This window comes from Babylonia areolata, chromosome 25 (genome assembly GCF_041734735.1).
Source record: "Babylonia areolata isolate BAREFJ2019XMU chromosome 25, ASM4173473v1, whole genome shotgun sequence".
NCBI lineage: Eukaryota > Metazoa > Mollusca > Gastropoda > Neogastropoda > Buccinidae > Babylonia > Babylonia areolata.
In genome coordinates, this window is record NC_134900.1 from 13,013,175 (window position 1) to 13,040,674 (window position 27,500).

The 27,500-nt window shown below is 46.7% G+C and overlaps 1 protein-coding gene and 2 non-coding genes across 3 annotated transcripts in view; all 3 read left to right on the top strand.

Moving 5' to 3' along the window:
- The first annotated feature begins 5,020 nt into the window (after positions 1-5,020).
- Positions 5,021-27,500, top strand: part of LOC143299895 (uncharacterized) — a 134,990-nt gene continuing 112,510 nt past the window's right edge. Inside the window, exon 1 of the mRNA XM_076613391.1 lies at positions 5,021-5,315. The gene's annotated coding sequence lies outside the window, so the exon portion shown is untranslated. The remainder of the gene's footprint in view (positions 5,316-27,500) is intronic.
- LOC143300089 (5S ribosomal RNA) lies at positions 10,892-11,012 on the top strand. Its single transcript, XR_013057606.1, has one exon. It is a non-coding gene; the product is annotated as a 5S ribosomal RNA (ribosomal RNA).
- Positions 11,020-11,141, top strand: LOC143300087 (5S ribosomal RNA). The gene has a single exon (XR_013057604.1). It is a non-coding gene; the product is annotated as a 5S ribosomal RNA (ribosomal RNA).

Below are 27,500 nucleotides of genomic sequence, written 5' to 3' on the forward strand. Positions count from 1 at the left end.
TTATTATTGTTGTTGTTGTTATAATGATAATGATGATGATGATGATGATACTACGTAACCCAGAAGCAGTAGTCGTTCGTTTTCTTCAGTCTGACCATGCTGGCTTTGCCGTGAAGCAGCCAGATAGATATATAAGTTGAGCTGTGGACTGGATCATGGACCATTTAAATCCATGACTGTGTATATAATACATCCATTTTGACTTCAGTCCCGACGGGCGCAATAGCCGAGTGGTTAAAGCATTGGACTGTCAATCTGAGGGTCCCGGGTTCAAATCACGGTGGCGGCGCCTGGTGGGTAAAGGGTGGAGATTTTGACGATCTCCCAGGTCAACATATGTGCAGACCTGCTAGTGCCTGAACCCCCTTCGTGTGTATATGCAAGCAGAAGATCAAATACGCACGTTAAAGATCCTGTAATCCATGTCAGCGTTCGGTGGGTTATGGAAACAAGAACATACCCAGCATGCACACCCCCGAAAACGGAGTATGGCTGTCTACATGGCGGGGTAAAGAACGGTCATACACGTAAAAGCCCACTCGTGTGCATACGAGTGAACGCAGAAGAAGAAGAAGAAGAAGACTTCAGTCCAGATGATGTCTCTCCAGGTACCACGAACACGCGTCAGTCCTTTGAAGAACATCCTCACAAGCGTTATTCGTTGCTGACCAAAATCCCCACCGCACACGATCTTTTTTTTTTTTTTTAAACCTCAGTCACTTCCCCCCCCCCCCCCCTACACCCCACCCCCCACACTTCTCCTCAACTCCATTGCAGGCTTTAACTCTCTCCATACGAACGGCGAAAGAGACGACGTTAACAGCGTTTCACCCCAATTACCATCATCAAAATATATCAAGCGGAAGGCTCTTATACTGAAGAGGTGAATGTTGACAAAGAATACCACAATTCTGACGACGGAAGCTAAAGGTTGGGTCATTCAGACACTCACTGGACATCCGAGTGTAGAGGAGAAGAGAGGACTGGCCGTACTGAGTGAGTTAATAAGGATCGATCGACACCCACCCTCCCCGGCACCCCCCACCCACACCCTAACAAGCTCCCCGCCCCTTCTCCCCCCCCCCCCTACCCCCTCCTCCCCCCCCCCTTAACCCCCATCGAAGCATAAAGGTGCACTCAGATCAATCATCTATATAAGGGTCCCCCTGTTTGTAATGTTTTCATCAATACCGTGCGGACTGTATATATAATATATATATATATATATAAAACGTGGCAGCTCAGATCTCTGAAATCATTGGATGGTGACTTTGTCGTCCCTAGCTTGCTGCTGGCACATGGTGTGTCGTGCGAGCCGTCGTCTCTCAATAGGTGATTTGGCAGTGTCTCCAGTGAGCTATTGATTAATAAATGAATATATATATATATATATATATATATATATATATATATATAATGATAATAATAATAATAATGGATACTTATATAGCACACTATCCAGAAATCTGCTCTTGGTGCTTTACAAAAAACGCTTTTGATAACATAAAACATTATATCTATGTTACATACACACACCAAAATGTGACCACACACACACACACACACACACACACACACACACACACACACACACACACACACACACACACACACACACACACACACACACACACACGCACGCACGCACACACACACACACTGCATACATACATTTTAACATACATGTTAATATATATATATATATTATGATGATATGTATTGGAGCTTAAACAGTATTGTTATTTATATAAATAGTGGGGGTTTTTTTTTTCGTTTTGTGGGTTGTCTCAGGTAGGTTGGCCGGAAGTGTGGGGGAGGGGGAAGGATGGGAGGGTGGGGGCTGGGGGGGGGGGGGGGGGGGGGGGGCTGTGGCAGTGGGGCTGAGTGAGGCACTGGCAGGCAGGTATCATGAGATGTGGAGGGGATGACGTCGACCAGTTCGCCTGTTGCTAACTCGTAACCCCGATTCAGCCGGGCCCTATATCCAGGTCGTCTATGTACTGGATAAGACATCAGTTACTATTTTATCTGTCTGTCTGTCTGTCTGTCTGTCTATGTACCCCGAAAAGACATCAGTTATTCTTTTATCTGTCTGTCTGTCTGTCTATGTACCCCGAAAAGACATCAGTTATTCTTTTATCTGTCTGTCTGTCTGTCTGTCTATATACCCCGAAAAGACATCAGTTATTCTTTTATCTGTCTGTCTGTCTGTCTCTCTGTCTATGTACCCCGAAAAGACATCAGTTACTCTTCAGTTTATCTGTCTGTCTGTCTGTCTATCTATCTATCTATCTATCTATCTGTCTGAAAAGACATGAGTTACTCTTTTATCTGTCTATGTATCTAGTGTATGTCAGTCTGTCTGCCTCTGTCTCTATCTATCTCTGTATCTGTCTCTGTATCTATCTTTTAACTTAAACACTAACAAACACGATAGTCGAGACATCCGACGCCGGATTCAACACGAAACTCCAGTCGAGGATGTCAGGATAACAGTTTCAGTTTCAGTTTTCAAGGAGGTGTCAAAGGTACGGAGCGATCCATATATACTAAGTACGCTACACCATATCTGCTTGGGGGGGGGGGGGGGGGGAATTAAAAGGGGGTGGATGCGTGGCCTTTTTTTTTTTTTTTTTTTTTTGCATAATCTAACCCAGCGCGCTGTTTCAGGCCTTGAGAAAAGAGTAACAGGTTTAACAAATGACTCTCGATTCCATTTTCCCATGCAATTAACGGATCCCCACCACCCCCCACCCCTCAATCCCCCTTCCCCCAGGCCGTTAATAAAGGCTAACAAGTTTGACAAATGACTTGATTCGAATTCCATGTCATCAACGCCCTCCCCCCAAACCCCCCCCCCCCCCCCCCCAACCCCCCCACCCACCCACCACTGGCCTCCGATGCTGTTCTTGAAGGTAACAGGTTTGACAATTTCATGACCTCTCATCGGTTCCATTTCCACTATGCAATTATATCGAACCCCAATGCAGTTCCTATAAGGCGGTCGGCCGCAGAGTTTGCTGGGGTTTCAATGATATCGGGTGGCGCTTTTCCCGTGTCCTCCGTCAGTTACCGTCACTCCGGCCGGCCCGCAAAAAGTCTTTGCCACAAGTCGTGTGTGTGTGTGTGTGTGTGTGTGTGTGTGTGTGTGTGTGTATTCAGTTGCGCGCGCGTGCGAGCCATCTCATGTCACGTACAACAACCGGATCTCCTGTATGAAGTCTTGTGACAGAGAGAGAGAGAGAGAGAGAGAGAGAGAGAACACAATACCAAGACAAAACAAGAAATAATAACTTCATCTATTCCCGTGAATAATAGATAAGCACTGCCTGGTGTTCTTTGCCAGTGTGCGTGTGTTTGTACGCGCGTGTATGTGTGTCAGATTGTGTGTATGTATGTGTGTGTGTGTGTGTCGGTGTGTGAGAGAGACAGACAGACAGACAGAACCAGAGAGCCACTGAGAGACGTTGACAGAGACAGACAGACAGAGACAGAGAAAGAGACACTGACAGAATCCGAGAGAGACAGAGACAGCCAGAGAGACCTTGCTGCATGCCCGTTTTTTTTATCCCCGGCACGATAACAAAACGGGTGAGGTCTGCATGGTGAGGTCACCCAAGATGAAGTCAGTCAGCTGTTCTCTCTCTCCATGCTGCCCCCCCCCTCCCCCCGCCCAACCCACCACGCTCCTAGCTCCTCACCACCCTCCGCCCCCCTCATCGCGCTCACCACCTTCCCGGTAACCAACCACGATGCCCCCTCCCCATCCCCCCCCCCCACGTCCCCCTGCACCCCTCCCCACCCCCACTACACACACACACACACACACACACACACACACACACACACACACGATACAGACACTTACCCACACGTACACTGATAAACACACCCACATGCACAACATACATAAACACAACACACAGACACAGACACAGACACACACACACGTGCATATGCACACACATCCACATACACCCCCCCCCCCCCACACACACCCCCACACCTCACACTCACACACCCACTGGCACATGCACAACATGCAGCACACACACACGCACACACACACACACACACACACACACACACACACTGGCACACACACGCACGCACACACACTGTGACACACATACTCATGCATGATATAAGCGCGCTCGCGCGCACACACACACACATACATACACTCAGCTCACATACGCGCGCGCGCGCTCGTGCGTACACGGGTTAAACACAACTCAGAGACACTCGCAAAATGCCCGACACCCGCCCCTTAGTTAGACACATACACACACACTGGAACACGCATGTAAGCACACACACACCGCGCGCGCTTACGGATACACACACATATAATGCGCACATACGCACGCACACACACACACACACACACACATACACACACACACACACACACACACCGTTACGTCCACCCAACATTCACATGGCGGAACCTGCTCAGAGAGACGGCCGAAATCTTGCATTGTGTGCCAGGAAAGAACAGTGGATTTGCACTGTTTTATTCTTCTTCTTTTTCTTTTTTTTTTTTTGGTATGTCAGGAAGAGTTGAAAGCAGCAAACAAACAAACAAAAACCGTGTTCGGACATTTCCATATGCGCCACATGTGCCGCTTGAGAAGAGAACGGAGAGTCGACTGGCTGACTGCCGGAGAAAATCAGCATGACAGACGTTTTATGTTCACGCTGAGGTATGTCCATGATGCACAAGAACGATGAAACTTGAAAAAAGAAAAATTCTTTCCTCGCTTCGACAGACCAGTCCTTGAGAGAAAAACAAAAAACAAAACAAAACACATCTGCACCAACTGACGAGGACAGAGGAAAAGCACCCCCCCCTCCTCCCCCCCGAGCCCCCCAAAAATAAAACAAGATTACCCCTACAGGGCCTCTCGACTGAACCCCAAGACGTACACGAATCGAAAACGTGATTGGCGCGCCGAATGTGGCCTTTGTCATGTGACCATGGCACGAAAGGTTACAATGGAGAAGTAAGTTCCCGGATTATCGTCGCTGAGCGATGGTCGGCTCGCCGGGTGAGACGATTCTCCGCTGTTTTTTCTGGTCATCGCTGTTGAAACTTGGTGAAAATGCTCGTGCATTGGGTGCAGTGCTGTGCCGGCCTGCTTTTTCCATGGGCAAAATTGGAGGAGTAACCGAGTGACTGTCTGGAAACAAAGTGCAAAGGCCGAAAGAACGAAGCAAGTCGCTTCTGATTCATGCGTGGCGATCGTGGGCTGCAGTTGGGTGCTAGCTGGCAAGTGCGCTCCGTGACACGGAAAACAAACTACACACAGCAGGTACACGTTCGTTTTTTTTTCACCACGTAACTCTTAACACGGCCGTCATGGCCACCCTGACAGCTGTTGTTGTGCGGAAAGGGGACTTTGAATCTTGCAGCTTGGTTTTTTCCTAAACAAGGAGGTTTTGCAAAGAAGTTGACAGCAGTTTTAGTTGAGGGCTAAAAATAGCGAGGAATTGGTGTCAAGCTTCTTCTAAAGCGGATGTTTACTTGTTTTACAAGGATTGACGTGCCGTAATAATTACGCCATAAAGAGTTTTCGAGATATTTGGTGGTTTGTTGTAGGGGGTGTGATAAGGGGGAGGAAAGACACATTTGATCGTAAATATTAAGAAGCAGTACATTGCCCTATTTCTCTTTGGTTCAGAAAGAAAAAGTCCAGTAATTGCTGACCCTAAGATAAGAGATAATGCATAATCCAGATGGCCGTCATGGATATTTTGTTTTTAAATCTAGAAATGAAAGTACAGGAACTTATTACCCATAGAGATTGTCATACCAGGGGTGTGTGCAAATTGTTATGCAAATGAGTATATCGTGGTGTGTGCATGCTTGTGTATGTATCATCATGTGGCATGTAATCTGACATTTGCGGTTTGGAAGTTGGACTTTTCCACAGTGTGGGGTGGGGGGCACATTGGGATCACAGATCACACTGACCAGTGCATGAAGTGTGGTGATAGGTTAGGGGCGATTTTTTTTCTTCTTTTTTTTTCTCTCTTTTTTTTTTTTTTTTTTTTTTTTTAATCAAGTCTGCTACTCAAGGTCACCATGTGACATGCAAGCCTGTGCTAGTTTGTCAGTGACCTTGCTGTGTATAGGAGATAAGATTATCAATAGTAAACTACCTGCATATGTATGTATAACTTGTGCACATGTGATCAATATTGTCAGCATTTGATGGGTTATGGAAGCAAGAACATACCCAGCATGCATCCCCCCCCTACACCCCCCCCCCCCTCACTGCCCAACACCCACCCCCACTCCAACCCCTCCTAAAACGGAGAATGACTGCATAAATATGGTGGAGGTAAATATAGTGATACATGTAGAAGTAAGACCTATGGACACAGATCATTTTCTTTTCAATCGCCAAAGACGTGGAACAAGCTCCCTGATAACCTCCGTTATTCTGATTCTCTCGCATCTTTTAAATCTCGTCTCAAAACTCACCTTTTCCCTCAGCAATAAGTTCAATTGTGGCAGGTCCACTTCCTTTGCGTTAGCTGTGCTTGACTATGTGTGTATACATATGTATGTGTACATAACTACATGCATGTAAATGAATGTGTATTGTGTGTGCATGTGTTTATGTAAGTTTGTGCCTGTCTGTGTGTGCGTATGTGTTAGGGTAGCTGTTAGATACACATGTATGTTAAAATGTATGTATGCAGTGTGTGTGTGTGTGTGTGTGTGTGTGTGTAGTCACATTTTGGTGTGTGTATGTAAAATAGATATAATGTTTTATGTTAACAAAAGCGTTTTTGTAAAGCACCTAGAGCAGATTTCTGGATAGTGTGCTATATAAGTATCCATTATTATTATTATGTAAAATCCCACTCGTGTACTTGGTATACAAGTGAGCGTAGGAGTCACAGCCAGAAGAAAAGCAGAAAAAGAAATTATGTGTCTGAGGATGTGTTGTTAGTATGAATGTGACTGTGTACACGTCATCACATGCACTTGTTTTGTTTGTGTGTGTGTGTGGTGTCTGTGTCTGTGTATACTGTGTAGCTTGATCAGTTTACTGTACATGTGTGCACATGCCTTGGAGTGTGTGTTGTATTCACATGCATGCATCTTTTGTATATGTTTTCGTGTTTTCACATACACATGTATGATGCACGTGAGGTGTGTGTGTTATTTTGGAACACATTTGATCAAGAGAGATAAACGGGGATTTTGTGAATGTGGTTTTTTGTTTCCTCTGTTCAATAATACGTGTCTTGAAAATGAACGTTCACTGTATGCTGGATGAATATGGTGAGGTTATCTCACACATGCACTTGACCACATACATGCATATTACACACACACTCTCTTATTCACATGTACGCAAATGATAATGATGATGATAATGTTGATGATAATAATATAATAATTCAGCGATATTTGTGAATTAAACTCGTAAGAAATAAACATTTAAGAATGGGATCACACACACACACACACACACACACACACACACACACACACACACAGTGCACGAACACACACATGCACACACATGCACATGCACACACATGCATACACAGGCATTTAGATGATAATCGCAAGCACTCAGCTTATGCATATTATCTATGGATGAATTGTGTGTGTGTGTGTGTGTGCGGGGTGTATGTCTGGGGAATGGGGCTGGGGGGTTGATGTGGCTGTTGCTATATCTGTACCTGCCCTTGAAATGACTCTGTTGCTATGGATGGAGAGATTACAAAACATTTCTATATAATGCAAGTAAGGTGGTGCTTTCAGATGTTGTTTTGTAGATTATATTTCCTTGGTTTTTGAGTTGTTTGTCTTACGCACAGTGGAACACTGAGTGGTTTGCTTCAGACTTTTACCATTCAGTCATGTAGATCTGTTGACCTACTAATGTGTGTGTGTGTGTGATTGAATGTTTGTGCATGAGTGAATGCGTGTACACATGTGTGACATAATGTGTATTGTGTGTTCAAGTATTGTGCGTTGGACTTGGATCTATTCATGAAGTACCACCAGTGGTGATGGCATGGTAGCTGGGTGGTTAAACTTCAAGCATGGGGCTGGCTTTCTGTCTAAGGATCCTGGGTTTGACCCTGGCATCAACCCCTGGTGAATTACCCCTGAAAACGGAGTATGGCTGCCTAAAATTATGATGAGGTTAAAAATGGTCATGCACATAAAAGCCTATTCGTACAATACACAATACAATACACAATACACAAACTTTATTGTCTATACTTTGGTACAGAGATTTTCTTTTTGGCAGCAGCACATGTCCAACATAAGAAGAAAACAACAAACAAATAAAATGAATAAAATGAATAGAAAATAAAAAGATAAATTAAATGGCACCAAATGGAAATAGCTATATGTACAAATGAACAGATTACCGAAATTTATGTGCCTCTCCATTTCAGTCAGCCAAACCGCATTGCACATCTACCCACACACACACACACACACACACACACACACACACACACACACACACACACACACACACCACGCACACACACCACACGCACACACACGCACACATACACTCTCTCTCATCCCCTCTCTCTCTGTCTCTCTCTTCACAAGAAATGCAACTACAAAGATCATATATATATGTATGTGTACGAATGAACGATGAAGAAGAAGAACCCCAGGTGGGTAAACTTGAAGGTGGAGATCAGTTTTTTCTGTGTCAGCAGACACATGATACCACACAGAATGTAAAAGTTTGGTTGCCTCACAGGATTGATTTAGAACGACGGTAGATGGGCGCAATAGCCGAGTGGTTGAAGCATTGGACTTTCAATTTGAGGGTCCCGGGTTCGAATCTCGGTGAGCAGTGCCTGGTGGGTAAAGGGTGGAGATTTTTCCGATCTCCCAGGTCAACATATGTGCAGACCTGCTCAGTGCCTGAACCCCCTTCGTGTGTACATGCAAGCAGAAGATCAAATACGCACGTTAAAGATCCTGTAATCCATGTCAGCGTTCGGTGGGTTATGGAAACAAGAACATACCCAGCATGCACACCCCTGAAAGCAGAGTATGGCTGCCTACATGGCAGGGTAAAAATGGTCATACACGTCAAAGCCCACTCGTTTTCATACGAGTGAACTTGGGAGTTGCAGCCCACGAACGCAGAAGATGAAGAAGAAGCGTAACAACGGTAGCCACGGTGCGTCTGAGTATTCTGACGATGACAGGGCAGTGAAATTGTTCAGATCAGAGTTTGACCTTGACCTCAGTGTAATGTGTTTCGCAATCAGTCGAACATGCAAGTCTTCATGTCATGGATCCGTCCGTGGTGGCGCGGTGTGTTATCGGCTCACTAATTAACGCTAATTGCTTTTAATTTAGATAGTCTTTCATGCCTTGAAACTTCGATGAGAGCCTAGCCCTTGGTATCAAGGAGTATGTCAGCTTGACAGGCGTGGAGTAAGCTAGCAAAACATATCGTTAGTGGACATCACGTGGCCATTTGGGCGTGTGCAAGCTGTGCCTTTTTCTGACTGTCATTGACAACAACAACGCTAAAGTTAATGTCGCTGTCTCTTGACCACTTGCTGTGGGGAATAGTTCACTGCCACTGCTGAGATAGCTGACTAGTGTATGTATATATATATATATATATATATATATGGGGAGTGATGGCTCAGAGGTAACGCGTCCGCCTAGGAAGCGAGAGAATCTGAGTGCGCTGGTTCAAATCACAGCTCATCCGCCGATATTTTCACCCCCTCCACTAGACCTTGAGTGGTGGTCTGGGCGCTAGTCATTTGGATGAGACGATAAACTGAGGTCCCGTGTGCAGCATGCACTTAGCACACGTAAAAGAACCCATGGCAACAAAAGGGTTGTTCCTGGCAAAATTCTGAAGAAAAATCCACTTCGATAGGAAAAAACAAATAAAACTACACGCAGGAAAAAAAAAGTTCTACATGGGTGGCACTGTAGTATAGCGACGTGTCTCCCTGGAGAGAGCAGCCCGAATTTCACACAGAGAAATCTGCTGTGATAAAAAGAAATACAAATACAAATATATGGTTGGTTTTACCCCGCTCATGGTGTACCTGTCGGGGAATGACGTTGTTTCTATAACCCCCAGACCATGACTTGGATTATGTGATCTTGAACATTGATATCCGATCATCTGCATGCTTATGACAAGACAAGACAAGACAAGACAAAGACAAAATCTTTATTATCGAGGGTAATAGATAAGCAACTAACATGCATTTTTTTTACATCCAGCCCTCGCCCTAAAGAGGGAATAAAGCTAAAGAAGCGAAAATGAGCACAAAATCAAAACCATTATTTCACCTTTCAAAGCCATTCCACAAAAGGAAGAATAAGAGAAGAAAAGAAAAAAAATCATGAAACACACACACACACACACACACACACACACACACACACACACACACACACACACACACACACACACACAAATGCACCCACTCAAGAGAGAGTGAGAGGGAACCCACAAATTGTCGAAAGCAATGTTGGATTTCAGGTGACGTCAATTTTTGTGAACAGGTACATTTTTAGATTTTGCTTAAAGTTGTTGTGGTTAGTTATATTTTTTAAACGTGATGGTAAATTATTCCAATACGTTCCCCCCCCCCCCCCCCCCCCCCCACTGTATGTTAGGCTGGACTTGAAAAGATCAAGATATGATACACATGAAGGGTGTTCAGGTACTACAGGTCTGCACATGTATCTGTTGACCGGGAAGAATGTAAAGAATCTCCCCACTGAATCCCACCATCCCCTGCCAGCTGCCAGGATTCAAACCCAAGACCCTAAGATACTGGAAAGTCCAGTGCTTCTTCAACTTCTCTCCTGCTGTGCGTGCCCATTGTCTCCATCCCCTCTGATGGCAGCGGCCATACCACGTTGAAAACACCGGTTCTCTCGTCTGATCACTGAAGTTAAGCAAGGTTGGGCCCGGTTAGTACTTGGATGGGTGACCGCCTGGGAACACCGGGTGCTGTTGGTAACCTTTTGCCAACGGCCATACCACGTTGTTTTCAACACCGGTTCTCGTCCGATCACCAAAGTTAAGCAACGTCGGGCCCGGTTAGTACTTGGATGGGTGACCGCCTGGGAACACCGGGTGCTGTTGGCATTCCTTTTTTTCCTCAAGGCCTGACTAAGCGCGTTGTTGGGCTACGCCGCTGGTCAGGCATCTATCTGCTTGGCAGATGTGGTGTAGCGTACATGGATTTGTCCGAACGCAGTGACGCCTCCTTGAGCTACTGAAACTGAAACTGGTATTATCAGTTCTCCAACCCCTATCCTTCGCCATACAACAGCGCCACCCTTTTTTTTTTGTATTTTTTCCTGCGTGCAGTTTTATTTGCTTTTCCTATTGAAGTGGATTTTTCTACAGAATTTTGCCAGGAACAACCCTTTTGTTGCCGTGGGTTCTTTTACGTGCGCTAAGTGCATGCTGCGCACGGGACCTCGGTTTATCGTCTCATCCGAATGACTAGTGTCCAGACCACCACTCAAGGTCTAGTGGAGGGGGAGAAAATTTCGGGGGCTGTGCCGTGATTCGAACCAGCACGCTCAGATTCTCTCGCTTCCTAGGCGGATGCGTTACCTCTAGGCCATCACTCCATGATTGTGCAAAGATTTGAATTCCTTCCCTTGTGCTGTTATGTTACTTGTGATTGTTGGTATGATCACTGCTGTTGTCATTGTTTCTGTTCATCCTGAAATCTTCCTCCAGAGCTGTGGATGCCACTTGACATAGCACAGAATGTGGACTACAATAAAAAATGATATGGACCATAAAAAATGATTCAGAAAGGTTACGGGTTGAAAACTCAATAAAAGGGGGATTTTGAACTTCGTGCTCCTGTAAAAAAAAAATGAAGTCAGTATTGAGGTGGATGGGCACACAGTAAACACACACACGAACACATGCACGCATGCACGCACGCGCACACACACACACACACACATATGTTTACATATTACAGATTCACAAACACCACACACACACACACACACACACACACACACACACACACACACACACACACACACAGACACACAGACACACACAGAACACTCACCCTACACACACACACACACACACACACACACAGAACACCCACCCTACACACACACACACACACACACACACACACACACACACACACACACACACACACACACACACACACACAGAACACCCCCTTACCCTACACACACACACACACACACACACACACACACACACACACACACACACACTGCAAGACACTCCAAAGAAGAGAAAGGAAAAAGAACCAAAAAACCAGGGGACAGAAATGCATGAAAGAGGAGTGTGTGTGGAAGGGGAGTGCAGGTGTGGGAGTGGGGAGGGCAGGGGTGTGGGGGTTTGGGAGAGGGAGCGAGTGCAGGATGCACTTGCAATGCCCATGATGTCAATGCCCTTGTGACTGTTGACCCTTCACACATTTACTGCCTCACCTGCCCACACTGACAAGGTGAGGGTGTTGTGGGGGTGGAGGGTGAGGGGGGGGGGGAACTTTTTCACAACATTTTTTTTTTTTTTTTTTTAATGATTTTCCCCTGTTGTTGGCATATTAATTGTTTAATGGGGGGGTTGAGGTGGAGGTGAGAGGGGAACAGTTTTTTTGGGTTTTTTTTTTGTTTTTTGTTTTTTTGTTTTTTTTTAATAGATAATTTTATTTTAGTGTATCCTACTGCTGTCGCTTTCCCGAACATGCGTCATGCATTTATTGGTTGTCAAGGCCACAACATCAACACCACCACCATTGCAGCATGGGCAAGCGCATTAAAAAAAAAAAATTATTAAAAAAAATAAATAAATAAATAAATAATCCCCCCAAAAAAAACAGTAACAGCTAGAATTAGTAGAAATAATGGATGTTGCCTTTTTTTTTTTTTGCACTCTGCAGTGCTTGGTCAGCCGCACCCACCCACCCATTCACCCCCTCCACCCACCCATTAACCCCCTCCACCCCTTAGCTCCTTGCCCCCCCCCCACCCCCCCCACACACACACACTCCCCCCTCACACTCCTCCCTATCATTCTTATTTCCTGTGCCAGTTATTTTTGGCTGTTACAGATTGACTGATAGTCCTGAAGCGATCACTGTTAGTTAAGCTGTGTCACTTTTTAGAGCCCCGCACTCTTATTAAATAAAAAAAAAACTGTGTCACAATTTGTTTTGCTTGGGGGTGGGGGGGGGGGATTAGGGAGTATTTTTGCTTTCATGTCTTTGATCTTGATCTTGCACGTTTCTTATCGTGTTCTTTTTATTATATTTCCGTTTTTCAGAGCTGACTGTTTGATTTTAATTGATTGTATGTATTATTGTGACTTTGTTTTGCTTCTGGTTGGCTGGTTGGCTGTCTCTCTTGTTTGCTCACTCTCTCTTGCTGTCTTAGAATTTAGATTGCTTTGTGGCTGACTCTGTCTCCCTCTCTCTCTCTCTCTCTCATCTCCCTCCCTCTCTGTCTGTATCTTCCTCTCTCTATCACACCTCTCCCCTCTCTCTCCCTGTGTGTCTCCCCCCTCTCTATCTCTCTCACACCTCTCCCTCTCTCTCCCTTGCACACCTGAGCTCCCCCTCACTCTCCCTGTGTGTTCCCCCCCCCCTCTTTCTATCTCTCTCACACCTCTCCCTCTCTCTCACACCTCACCTCTCCCTCTCTCTCACACCTCTCCCTCTCTCTCCCTTGCACACCTGAGCTCCCCCTCCCTCTCCCCTCACTCTGCCTGTGTGTCTCCCCCTCTCTATCTCTCTCACACCTGTCCCTCTCTCTCACACCTCACCTGTCCCTCTCTCTCACACCTCTCCCTCTCTCTCACACCTCACCTGTCCCTCTCTCTCACACCTCACCTGTCCCTCTCTCTCACACCTCTCCCTCTCTCTCACACCTCACCTGTCCCTCTCTCTCACACCTCACCTCTCCCTCTCTCTCACACCTCTCCCTCTCTCTCACACCTCACCTGTCCCTCTCTCTCACACCTCTCCCTCTCTCTCCCTTGCACACCTGAGCTCCCCCGCCCTCTCCCCTCACTCTCCCTGTGTGTCTCCCTCCCTCTTTCTGTCTCTCTCACACCTCTCCCTCTCTCTCACACCTCACCTCTCCCTCTCTCTCACACCTCACCTGTCCCTCTCTCTCACACCTCACCTGTCCCTCTCTCTCACACCTCACCTGTCCCTCTCTCTGACACCTCTCCCTCTCTCTCCCTTGCACACCTGAGCTCCCTCTCCCTCTCCCTTCACTCTCCCTGTGTGTCTCCCCCCCTCTCTCCCTATCTCTCTCACACCTCACCTCTCCCTCACACCTCTCCCTCTCTCTCACACCTCTCCCTCTCTCTCACACCTCTCCCTCTCTCTCCCTTGCACACCTGAGCTCCCTCTCCCTTTCCCCTCACTCTCCCTGTGTGTCTCCCCCCCCCTTTCTATCTCTCTCACACCTCTCCTTCTCTCTCACACCTCACCTCTCCCTCTCTCTCACACCTCTCCCTCTCTCTCCCTTGCACACCTGAGCTCCCTCGCCCTCTCCCCTCACTCTCCCTGTGTGTCTCCCCCTCTCTATCTCTCTCACACCTCTCCCTCTCTCTCCCTTGCACACCTGAGCTCCCCCTCCCTCTCCCCTCACTCTCCCTGTGTGTCTCCACCCCCCCCCTCTTTCTATCTCTCTCACACCTCTCCCTCTCTCTCACACCTCACCTCTCCCTCTCTCTCACACCTCTCCCTCTCTCTCCCTTGCACACCTGAGCTCCCTCGCCCTCTCCCCTCACTCTCCCTGTGTGTCTCCCCCTCTGTATCTCTCTCACACCTCTCCCTCTCTCTCACACCTCTCCCTCTCTCTCACACCTCTCCCTCTCTCTCCCTTGCACACCTGAGCTCCCCCTCCCTCTCCCCTCACTCTCCCTGTGTGTCTCCCCCCCCCCCCTCTTTCTATCTCTCTCACACCTCTCCCTCTCTCTCACACCTCACCTCTCCCTCTCTCTCACACCTCTCCCTCTCTCTCACACCTCACCTGTCCCTCTCTCTCACACCTCTCCCTCTCTCTCACACCTCTCCCTCTCTCTCACACCTCTCCCTCTCTCTCACACCTCACTTGTCCCTCTCTCTCACACCTCTCCCTCTCTCTCACACCTCACCTGTCCCTCTCTCTCACACCTCACCTGTCCCTCTCTCTCACACCTCTCCCTCTCTCTCACACCTCTCCCTCTCTCTCCCTTGCACACCTGAGCTCCCTCTCCCTTCACTCTCCCTGTGTGTCTCCCCCTCTCTCTCCCTATCTCTCTCACACCTCACCTCTCCCTCACACCTTACCTCTCCCTCTCTCTCACACCTCGCCTCTCCCTATCTCTCTCACACCTCTCCCTCTCTCTCCCTTGCACACCTGAGCTCCCTCTCCCTCTCCCTCTCCCCTCACTCTCTCAGATTGTACAGTGGCTCTGTTCACCTCTCTGTGTCTCTTTCTGTTTCTCTCTTTCTATGCTTCCCTGCCCCAGTGTGTGTGTGTGTGAGAGAGAGAGAGAGGTGTTTTTTTTTCTCTCTCTCCAAAATGTACGTCTGTTCTTGCGCCTGTGAGGGCACTTGTGTTTTTGTGCATGCATTTGAGCGATAGTGGATTTTTTTTTTCCTCTCCCGTGTTCCTGCTTGACTACTTTTTAGACAGAAAAACAAATTGAAAGCAGGTTTTACAGCCCTTACACTTTACCGAAAGAAAGAAAGAAAACAAAAACACAACAACAAAAAACCCACCACCACCACCACCACCACCACCCACATAGTGGATCGTCTTGCTTGCTTCACTTAACACAAAAAAACAAATGTGAATTTTTAGCCTGTCTTTGTTTTGTTTTGTGTAATGTGTTGGGGTTAAGAAGGGGCTGTGGCTTCTTGTTACCAATACAAAGTTCTCGAGTCACACGGTACAAGTCCCGAATTATACGCTGATTTAATAAGGCCTCTCCCACTCTCTCACTGTCACCCCCCCCCCCCCCACCCCCCCACCCTCCACCCCCACCCCGTCTCTCTCTCTCTGTGTCTGTCTGTCTGTCTCTCTCTCTATCACCTGCTTGTTTGTCTGTCTGTCTATCTGTTTCACACACTCATATCACCCACTTTTCCTCATAGATGATTTACGAATTTCTTCTTCTTTTATTATTATTATCATCATCATCATCATTATCATCATCATCATCATCATCATCATCATCCCGTTTTTGACAAAATTTGGTATTCAATATCCTTGGCCAACGACAAAATCTGGTTTGGTTATAAGTTAATAACAATCAGTAATTGTAAAAATAATAATAATAATAATAATAATAATGAGAATGATGACTAAAACAACAACAACAACAACAACAACAGAAATAACAACACCGAAAAGAGAAAGTTCTGCAACGAAAGAACATACATGTATACACGTATGTCAACGTTGAACAACGACAACAACAAACATGGAATGATGATTATAATACAGGTGGGGGGGTGGTTGAGAGGTTCCCTCCCCCCCCAACCCCCCCTCCCCCATTCTTTTTATTTCGCTTTTGCCTGCCGCACCGTGCTTTTGCCATTTTGCCGGCTTATAAGCCAGGTTCGTTGACCGCAAAGGTCGTTCCCCTTCCTCCTCCACCTCACTCCCTCCCTCCCTTCCTCCTCCTCCTCCTCCTCCTCCTCCTCCACCGCCTTCTCTTCCTCCTCCTCCCTTCCCTCGGCTTTCCCTTCGCTATTTCTCAAACCCCCACCCCCCACACCCCCTCTTCCCACTCAAGAGCCAGTAGCGTGCCTCGTCAGCTACGCGTCACGGTCGTTTGTCATCATTGAATGGGTGAGAGAGTGTCGCCGCCCAGGCTGCTTCTGTGTCCGTACGTTTTGTTTTGTTTGTGTGTGTGTGTGTGTGTATGTGTTGGATTTGTGTGAAATCATAGGGGGTGTTAAATCATAGGGGGTAGGGGTTGTGAAATCATAGGGCGTGGGTAGGTGGGGGGTGGGGGTGGGTGGGGTGGATTTGTTGGGAGGGTGGTGGTGATGTTGGGAGCAGAGGGTGACATATGGATGAAAATTGGGGGGGTGGGAGGTGTGGGGGTATCGCAGTGATGAGGTGGTGGGGTGGGTTTTTTTTTAGAATGGTATGCTTTGGGAGGTTGGGGGGGGGGGGGGGGGCGGGCGGACGGGAGTGAGGGGGGAAAGGGGGAGGAGTTGGGAGGGGAGGGGAGAGGGCGCGAAGGAAATGCTTCGTCACCGTGCGTTACATTATTACGTCATGTTGTGAGTTTCGGTTCGGTTGGGGCGGTTCGTGTCGCCCCGTGCGGTGGTGGTGGTTGGTGGTGGTGATGGTTTGGGAGTAGTGGCAGGGACAGAGATAGTGGTGGTGGTGTTGGAAGTGGTGGTGGAGATATGTATATATATATATATATATATAATTATGTATATTATGTACATACTGAATGTGAGATATGATATAATAATCACGGCAGTTGTGAGGGGTGAGGGGGACTGACCAGTCAAAACGGACCGTTCACACGCGTTTAACGGCAGCAGCCTTCCTTCTCGTTCCACTGGGTCTGCTTGGCTGGCTGGACGCCAATGGCTTCTGTCTGTCACGGCTACTAACACTTGACGACTTTTTTTCCCCCCTGCAGAAAATACGTCATTACTATTACGTCAGTGTCTCTGCTTTTTTTTGCTTTTTTTTTCCCAATTTCTATTTTCAAGGGGATGTGTGTGTGTGTGTGTGAGTCTCTCTCTCTCTCTCTCTCTCTCTCTCTCTCTCTCTTCGTGAGCGCTTGCTTGCATGCTGTGCTTACATGTATCAATCCACCCCACCCACACACCCACCCGTCCGTCCATCCATCCGTCCATCCATCCATCCGTCCGTCTACGTACCCGCGAAGGCAGCAGCGTAGATATATCAATCAATCAACCTCCGAGGCCTTTGCCTTTGCATGCGATGTTTTGTAAACTGGAGATAGCAGAATGATAGGACTGGAAGCCCGAAGGCCATGATCGCTGCGTTGCGTGCTGAAGTCCGATCCACATAACGATATCTGTGTACATAAGAGAGGCGAGTTTCGTTTTTCACTTCAGATAAGAGAATCTGCCGTGCTTTACTTTTACCCGCGCCCCCCCACCCCCCCCCCCCCCCCCCCCCCTCTCCAGCCAGCCACAGGGCATGGCTACCGGTGCGGTAACCAGCGTTTGGGGTCTTTGACCAAGTAATGAAGCGTACACACACACTCGCACGCACGCACAGACACACAGACACAGACACACACACACACACACACATTCTCTCTCTCTCTCTCACATACACACACACACACACACACACACACACACATTCTCTCTGTCTCTCTCTCTCACATACACACACACACACATTCTCTCTCACTCTCTCTCTCTCACTAACACACACACACACATTCTCTCTCTCTCTCTCTCTCTCTCTCTCTCACACATACATACACACACACACACATTCTCTCTCTCTCTCTCTCTCTCTCTCTCTCTCTCACACACACACACACACACACACACACACACACACACACACACACACACACACATTCTCTCTCACTCTGTCTCTCTCTCACTAACACACACACACACACACACACACACACACACACACACACACACACGCACAGAGTAGCTCCCTGTGTTGTGCACAGCAGTGAGCAGTTCACCGACCTTCTCTCGTTCTCTGGTCATTGCCCTTTCACACTGAACTGTACACACAGGCCACCCCCCCCCCCCCCCCAACCCCCATATACCTCTCTGCCAGTGGGCAGTCTGCCATATCTCCCCCCCCCCTCCTCCTCTCTCTCTCTCTCTCTCTCCTTCTCATTCTCTTTCCTCTCTCCCCCCTTTCTCTCCTCCTTTCTCTCCTCCCCTCCCTCTCTCTACTCCCCTCCTCTCTCCTCTTTTCTTTCTCTCTTCTCTCTCTCCTTCCCTCCTCTCTCTCGTCCCCTCCTCTCTCCCCCTCTCTTTTTCTTTCTCTCTTCTCTCTCACCCTCTCTCTCTCCTCCCCTCTCTCTCTCTCCCTCTCTTTTCTTTCTCTCTTCTCTCTCCCCCTCTCTCTCTCCTCCCCTCTCTCTCTCTCCCTCTCTTTTCTTTCTCTCTTCTCTCCCCCTCTCTCTCTCCTCCCCCCTCTCTCTCTCCTCCCCCTCTCTCTCCTCCCCCTCTCTCTCTCCTCCCCCCTATCTCTCTCCTCCCTCTCTCTCCTCCTCCCTCTCTTTCCTCCCCCCTCTCTCTCCTCCCCCCTCTCTCTCTCCTCCCATCCTCTCTGTCCTCCCCCTCCTCTCTCCCTCTCTTCTCATTATCTTTTCTCTCACCTCCTCTCTCTCTCCTCCCCTCTCTCTCTCTCTCCTCCCCTCCTCTCTCCCCCTCTCTTTTCTTTCTCTCTTCTCTCTCACCCTCTCTCTCTCTCTACTCCCCTCCTCTCTCTCTCTCTCCCTCTCTTCTTATTCTCTTTCCTCTCTCCTCCCCTCTGTCTCTCTCCCCCCCCCTCCTCTCTCTCTCATCTCTCTCTCTCTCCCTCTCTTCTTATTCTCTTTCCTCTCTCCTCCCCTCTCTCTCTCTCCCATCTCCTCTCTCTCTCCTCCCCTCTCTCTCTCTCCCCCTCCTCTCTCTCTCTCTCCTTTCTCTCTTCATGCATGATGAAAAAATAGAAATCAGAAATAATATGATAATGGAAATGATGATGGTGGCTATCATGATACATTCTCTAATTAACAGTTACGACCAGAAAAAAAAGCCTTTTAAAGACATTGACTGACAGTCAACTGAATTTCTTTCCGTTAGGGCGAGAGGCAAGAGAGATAGAATGGAGGGTGTGTGTGGAGGGGTGTGGGGGGGAGAGAAAGAAAGAGTGGGGTGGAGAGAGAGAGAGAGAGAGAGTTACTTTCAAAGGGGATGACTATTGACTTCTCGGTTAGACAAACTGCCACCAGTGTATAATTAGACAGGCATGAGTGTGTATAATGATATCAATAATTGATATATTCATGTCTGCAACCACGGATAAGCTTGTTTAGAGACACACCATGGTCAGATTAGTATATCTAGTTACAAAGTTCAATGATCTGTTTATATATATATATATGTATATATATAGTATACATGTGACTTTTGTCTATCTGTTAATCAACTTATGTGTATCTATGGATAGATCTGACTAATAATATCTTGTTGTCACGTAGGAATGTTAAAGAATTGGGGAGACTAGAATATTGTTTTTCTTTATTGCACTGAAGTGATAGATTATTATTTCTCTTGACTTGTGGCAATCATAAAAATGAATGATCAGTTGTTGTCAGCAGTCCTAGTTCAGGTTATGATACACTCAAAAGTGTGTATACAGTTGTGTATATTTATGTACGGCACGCATGAATAAACAAAAAAAAAACAAGAGAGACAAGGCCTTCAAGACTCACTTGTGATAAATTACGTCCCCTAGCATTAATTACAAAGTAATTTCCCTTTTTTACTATCTGCACCAAAACGTTTGCAAAATAAATAAAACTTCCATGCTTAGCAAAAGAAGTTCCTGTTTGAACAACAAAAAAATGATAATAATGACTCCTCTAGTTGTTGTGTCAGAATAAGAGGTCAAAGTGCCAAGTTTAGAGAATACAAAAAATATAAATATAACAGTAAATGCAGTTTGCATATAATTAGGCTTCTTTTTTATTTTTTTGTGCCCATCCCAGGGGTGCAATATAGTTTTAAACAAGATGACTGGAAAGAACTGAATTTTTCCTATTTTTATGCCAAATTTGGTGTCAACTGACAAAGTATTTGCAGAGAAAATGTCAGTGTTAAAGTTTACCACGGACACACAGACACACACACACACACAGAGAGACAACCGAACACCGGGTTAAAACATAGACTCACTAAAAAAAGAGGTGCACAGTGCTTGTAAACAATACAGTTACAAAGGCAGTGTACTTTTGAACTGCATCATGATAATAGTCATGATAACTGTTGTTATTATTATTATTGCTGTTGTTGTTACTAGTAGTACTTTTTAGCAATAGTATTGTTATTATCATTGTTGTTGTTGCCACACACACACACACACACACACAGAGAGAGAGAGAGAGAGAGAGAGCAGAAAAGAAAGGAAAAGATATCACCCAGATTACGTCGTCCACACCACCACTCTCTCTCTCTCTCTCTCTCTCTCTCTCTCACACACACACACACACACACACACACACACACACACTGACATGCACACGTATACACACTCTGTCACACACACACACACACACACACACACACACAGAGAGTAGAAAAGAAAGGAAAAGATATCACCCAGATTACGTCGTCCGCCCCACCCCCCACCCCCTCCCAGCATGTGCTGACTTCACGCCTCCAGTGGGCCCACCACCGCTGACGGTGACAAGATAATTGACGTCACTCTCATCCAGACGTAATTAAGGTGACGTGTTTTTTGTTGTTGTTGTTTGTTTGTTTAGGAGGCTTGCCCCCCCCCCCCTCACCCGCCACGTCATTTTCCTTGGAGTCTCTTGCCTGCTTTGAACTCTTGGTCAAGACTTTCACCCATATGACGCTCTGATTTACATATATTTTTTTTAAAAGATCCCTAAACAAACGTACACACACAAAACACACACACACTCTCACTCTCTGTCACTCACACACACACACACACACTCTCACTCACACACTCTCACTCACACACACAGTCACACACACACACATGCACACGTATACACTCTGTCACACACACACACACACACACACACACACACACATATATATATATATCGACACTATCATCGCTAACAAACTATGGGGGGGAGGGGGGGGGACAACAACAACAAAAGCCAAACCAAACAAAAAAGATGCTTCATCATTGTTTTAATGATCGAGGGCAGGTAAAGAACGTTCAGCATTCAAACTAAACACACACACACACACACACACACACACACACAGTGACACACACTCACACACGCACTCACACAGTCACACACACACACAGTCACACACACACACACACAGTGACACACAAACACACACACACACAGAGTGACACACACACTCACACACACACAAACACACACACACACACACACACACACACACACAGAGTGACACACACACACACACACACACACACACACACACACACACACACACACACACAGGTAGTGAAGTTTTTAGGCGTTTATCTTACTTCAAAGCTGACATGGAATATTCACTTTGATTACATCTTAACAAAGGCAAGGAAAAGTATCAATTTTATGAAAATTATAAGCCGCTTACCCTGGGGAATGGATACAAAAACATTGACTCATCTTGCCATGGCCCTTGTAAGATCTAAGATAACCTATGCACAAGAAATATTTTTCAGTGCACCTAAATGTCTATTACAAAAGATTCAAAGTGTAGACTGTAAGGCTATCAAAATTGCCCTCGGAGTGCCCTCTCATGCATCCAATCAGGAAACATACAAAACAGCCGGAATTCTTCCCTTAAATGAACATCATGAGTTAGCAACAGCAAAATTCGCTGTGAGGTACACTTCAATGACAAAAAATTTCATTGCTGATGAACTGGCAGTAAGATCAGACATTGATTTTCCTAAAAGAGCTAAAGCCATGGCGATCTTAACTAAGCGTAGTTGAGTACGCTGTGGCTAAAGCCATTTCATCACAAGAAACAGTTGCAACTTACATTTCAAACCTGTTAAAAGAATCTGAAGTTAACATGAGAGAGTTAGCTGCAAAACCACATCATTCTCCTGTTCCTTTTTGGGAAATGTTGAAAGCGGATTTTAATATCACTTATTCTGAAACAAAAAAGGAAGAAAACATCAATATCACGACAAGTACTGCCAGAATTCATATAACAGAAAAATATCAGAATCATCTCCATATATTTACAGATGGATCTGTTCTTGATGACAAAAACGCTGGTGCGGCTTTCTATATTCCTGCCTTTAAAGTTGAAAAATCTTATTTTATTGGTAAACACCTTTCCATATTCACAGCTGAGCTAATTGCTATTATACAAGCTCTGAACTACTTAGTGAGCCATCAAATAGTTTTCTCGAAAATAGCATTCTTTGTTGATTCCAAATCAGTACTTTATGCTCTAGAATTATTCAGCCTTGAAACAAGACCTGACTTAGTTATTGAGGCAAATCATTTGGTACATTGTTTAAGGATTAAAGGGACTGAGGTCAGTTTTTATTGGGTGCCTTCTCATGTGGGCATTCTTGGCAATGAAACTGTTGATAAAGCAGCTAAAAGAGGAGCACAAGATTCAGAAAAATCGACAAAAATACATGTCCGTCTCTCCGTAAAAGAGGCATACACTTTGTTAGAAAAATCAGCATGGGGTCGATTTCATAACCGATGGAAGTTAAAGTTTTTAAACCATAAGGGAACATTATTCCCCGAGAATATTATTAAAGAAAAGATACCGAATCCATCAGCTTGCTATACAAGATTAATAACCTCTACTTTCTTCCGTATAAAACCTGATGCGCTGAAGATAGTATAGTAAAAATGTTACATGCATCTGTGGTAAGCAGTTCAGCTTGCATCATTGTTTGTTTCACTGCCAGCAGTTACATACCTTCTTGCCCAAGTATTTCAAAGAGAATAATAATTCTGCAGATGGTTTTTGTAAAGTTATTTCTGACGAGGTTCTTATGGTCGAACTTTCACAGGCATTAGTTCATAGCCCTATTTCTACATTCCTTTAATGCACTTCAGAATTGTGTTAATGGTTTCTGATTATTATAATTATTATTATTGAATTGTTACTGTTAAATGTAATTGCATGTTAGTTATACCCCATGCCCCCCACCCCCTTTTTTATTTATTTTATTTTATTTTATTTTAAAATAGTGAAAAGACGCTAAACTAAAGAACGAACACACACAGTGACACACACACACACACACACACACACACACACACACACACAGAGTGACACCCCCCCCCCCCCCCCCCCACACACACACACACACACACACACAAAACAACAACAACAACAAAAAAAAACAACAAAAAACAAACTTGCTCGTCATTGAAAAACAAACAAAAGCAAACATCTTTACAAACATGCTTCTTCTTTTTTTTTTCTTTTTGTAAATGCCATCTTGCAGAAAAGAAAGTGCAGGTAAACAACTCATTCATTAGAAGAGAAAAGAAAAGAAAAATAGAAAGGAAAAAAAAAAGAGAAAAGAAAAAAAAGTTGCATCATTAAAATGCAAAAAAAAAAAAAAAAAAAAAAAAGAAGAAGAAAAAAGAAGGAAGGGTGTGGTTTAATTTTACACACACGCACGCACTCACACACACGCGCACGCGCATTTAAGAGGGGGGGGGGGGGGGACGGAGGTGGAGGAGCAGGGAATAGATATTAATTATAGTATAATATCTGAAAGGAAACACCGTATTCTTCTTCATACTCGGGCAAATACGACACAGCTTTTTTTTTATTTTATAAATTTATTTTATTTTTTTGTTTATTAGCATTGGGCATTACGTAGAGTCAGCATAAAAGGGTGGAAGAAAAAAAAAAGGAAAGAAGAGAGAGAGGGGGGAAGAGAGAGAGAGGGGGGTGGGGTGGGGGTGATGGGGGTGATGAAGAAGAAACGCACGCTACAGACGTGGAAATCAATTACAGGGTATATGGATGGTACACTGATGCTCTTGAAAGCTCATACATTTTTCGATTTTTTTTCTCTCTCTCTCTCTCTCTCAGGAGATGCGTGTAAATGGTATGGCTGTGTGTGTGTGTGTTTGTGTGTGTGTGTGTGTGTGAATGTGAGTGTGTGTGTATGTGCGTGCGTGTGTTTGTGTGTGTGTGTGTGCGTGCATTAGCATAAATTGTGTGTGTGCGTGCGTGCGAGCGTGTATCCGTGCGTTTGTGTCACTTAGTGTCAACGCCAACCCTTCCCCCATCCCACCCCACCCCCCAACACACACACACACACACACACACACACACACACACCTCCTCCCACCCCCGTTTTCTCCACGCCCAGCGACGCTTACAATCTTCACGTTCCCCCCGTCCCCCCGCCCTTTCACCCACGTCACCCTGCCTCCCACCGTATCCCCCCCACCCCAATCCCCCCCTCCCATCTCTCCTCGCGCCACAAAACAGAGGTCAATGACTCCAGCTCTCTAGCTTTTTTACGAGCGAGGCCAACACACGGGGAAGTGTGCTGTGTTGAGATTAACTTTGGTCTTCTTCGTCTTCGTCTTCCTACTTGCTAATCTCTTCTTCTTCTTCTTCTCCTTCTTCTTCCTCTTCTTTTACTTCTTCTTTTTCTTCATCCACCTCTTCCTCCTCCTCTGCCTCGCTTCTCCTTCTTCGTCTTTTTTTTTTTTCCTTCCTCCTCCTTCTCCTCCGCCTTCCCCTCCTCCTCCTCCTCCGCCTTCGCCTTTCCCTCCTCTTCCTCTCTTCCCCTTCCCCTCCTCCTCCTCCGCCTTCCCCTCCTCCTCTTCGTCCTCCTCCCCCTTCCCCTCTTCTTCCTCCTCTTGCTCCTTCCCCTCCTCTTCTTTTTTTTTTCTTCCCCCTACTTCTCTTCTTCTTCCTCCCCCTTCCCCTCCTCTTCCTCCTCCGCCTTCCCCTCCTCTTCCTCTTTTCTTCTTTTTCTTCCTCCTACTTCTCTTTCTTCCTCCTCCCCCTTCCCCTCCTCTTCCTCCTCCTCCTCTTCCCCTCCTCCTCCTCCCCTTCCCCTCCTATTCCTCCTCCTCCCCCTTCCCCTCCTCCTCCCCCTTCCCCTCCTCTTCCTCCTCCTCCTCTTCCCCTCCTCCTCCTCCCCTTCGCTCCTATTCCTCCTCCTCCCCCTTCCCCTCCTCCTCCTCCTCCCCCTTCCCCTCCTCCTCCTCCCCTTCCCCTTCCCCTCCTCCTCCTCCCCCTTCCCCTCCTCCTCCTCCTCCCCCCCCCTTCCCCTCCTCCGCCTCCTCCTCCTCCTCCCCTTCCCCTCCTCCTCCTCCTCACCCTTCCCCTCCTCCTCCTCCTCCCCCCCCTTCCCCTCCTCCTCCTCCTTCCTCCTCCCCTTCCCCTCCTCCTCCTCCTCACCCTTCCCCTCCTCCTCCTCCTCCGCCTTCCCCTCCTATTCCTCCTCCTCCCCCTTCCCCTCCTATTCCTCCTCCTCCCCCTTCCCCTCCTCCTCCTCCTCCCCTTCCCCTCCTCTTCCTCCTCCTCCTCCCCTTCCCCTCCTCTTCCTCCTCCTCCTCTTCCCCTCCTCCTCCTCCCCTTCCCCTCCTATTCCTCCTCCTCCCCCTTTTTCTTCGTCGTCGTCTTCTGACGAGGGCAGATTTGGCCTCAGATACTTTGCATGCTGCGAACGTTTGCGTTCGTTCATGCAGAGCGGGAGAATTACACACACACACACACACACACACGCACACACACACACACACACGCACACACACACACTCTCTCTCTCTCTCTCTCTCACGCACACACAACACACATAAAGCACGGACGCACAAACACAGACTATGATAGTTGTGTGTGTGTGTGTGTGTGTGTGTGTGTGTGTGTGTGTGTTTTAAGAAAATAAGTTATAAATTGGTTTGTTGTTGTTGTTTTTGGTTTTTGTTTGTTTGTTTGTTTGTTTTTCATATATGTGAACGGGCTCTTGCTCAAGCAGGTGTTCAGTCTCGTACAGACACACGAACAGAAATACACACACACACACATAGGAAAGAGACAGAGAGAGGGGAAGGACGGGGTGGGGGGGGGGGGCGGGGGGGGGGGGGGAGCGATTTATTACTAACAGCGAGGCGGGGAGGGGAAGGGAGAGAAAGAGAGAGAGAGAGGGGCGGGGTGGGGTGCTGGTGGAGAGGACGGTGGACTGTCGTCCGCTGATGATGATGATGATGATGATGATGATGGTGGTGGTGACAGCGTCTCTTTCAAGACAAGCCGCACACTGCAGTAATAAATTGGAACGACCAGACGTGTGTGTGTGTGTGTGTGGTGTGTGGGCGTGGGCGTGGTGCTATAAGAAGACCAGACGAGGCGAGGAAGAAAAACTGTCCGCCAGGCAACCAACCAACCAACCAACCAACCAAGCAATCGAACCAGCCAGCCAGCCAGCCAAGTAGCCAAGTAGGCGTCGTCCGTGTCACCTGATCTCGGACGCGTGTTACGTTAGATCACCTTTTTTTTTTTTTTTTTTTTTTATTAGAGTAACATTTTGTGGGCGTTGGATCTGGACACTTTGTCTTGTTGTCTCCAGTGGTCAGCTGGTCACCGTCTTGTCTTGCCTGGTCTTGTCTTGTCTTGTCTTGTCATGGCCTGTGCCAGACGTTTTGTTATTGTTGTTGCTTTTTTTTTTTTTTTTTTTTTTTTTTTTCCCCCCTTTACGGCGCTCACGTGCTGCGTCCAGCTGCACACACCAGACACGCACGCGCACGCCTGCGCACTCTCTCTCTCTCTTTCTCACTCACGTATGCGTATTG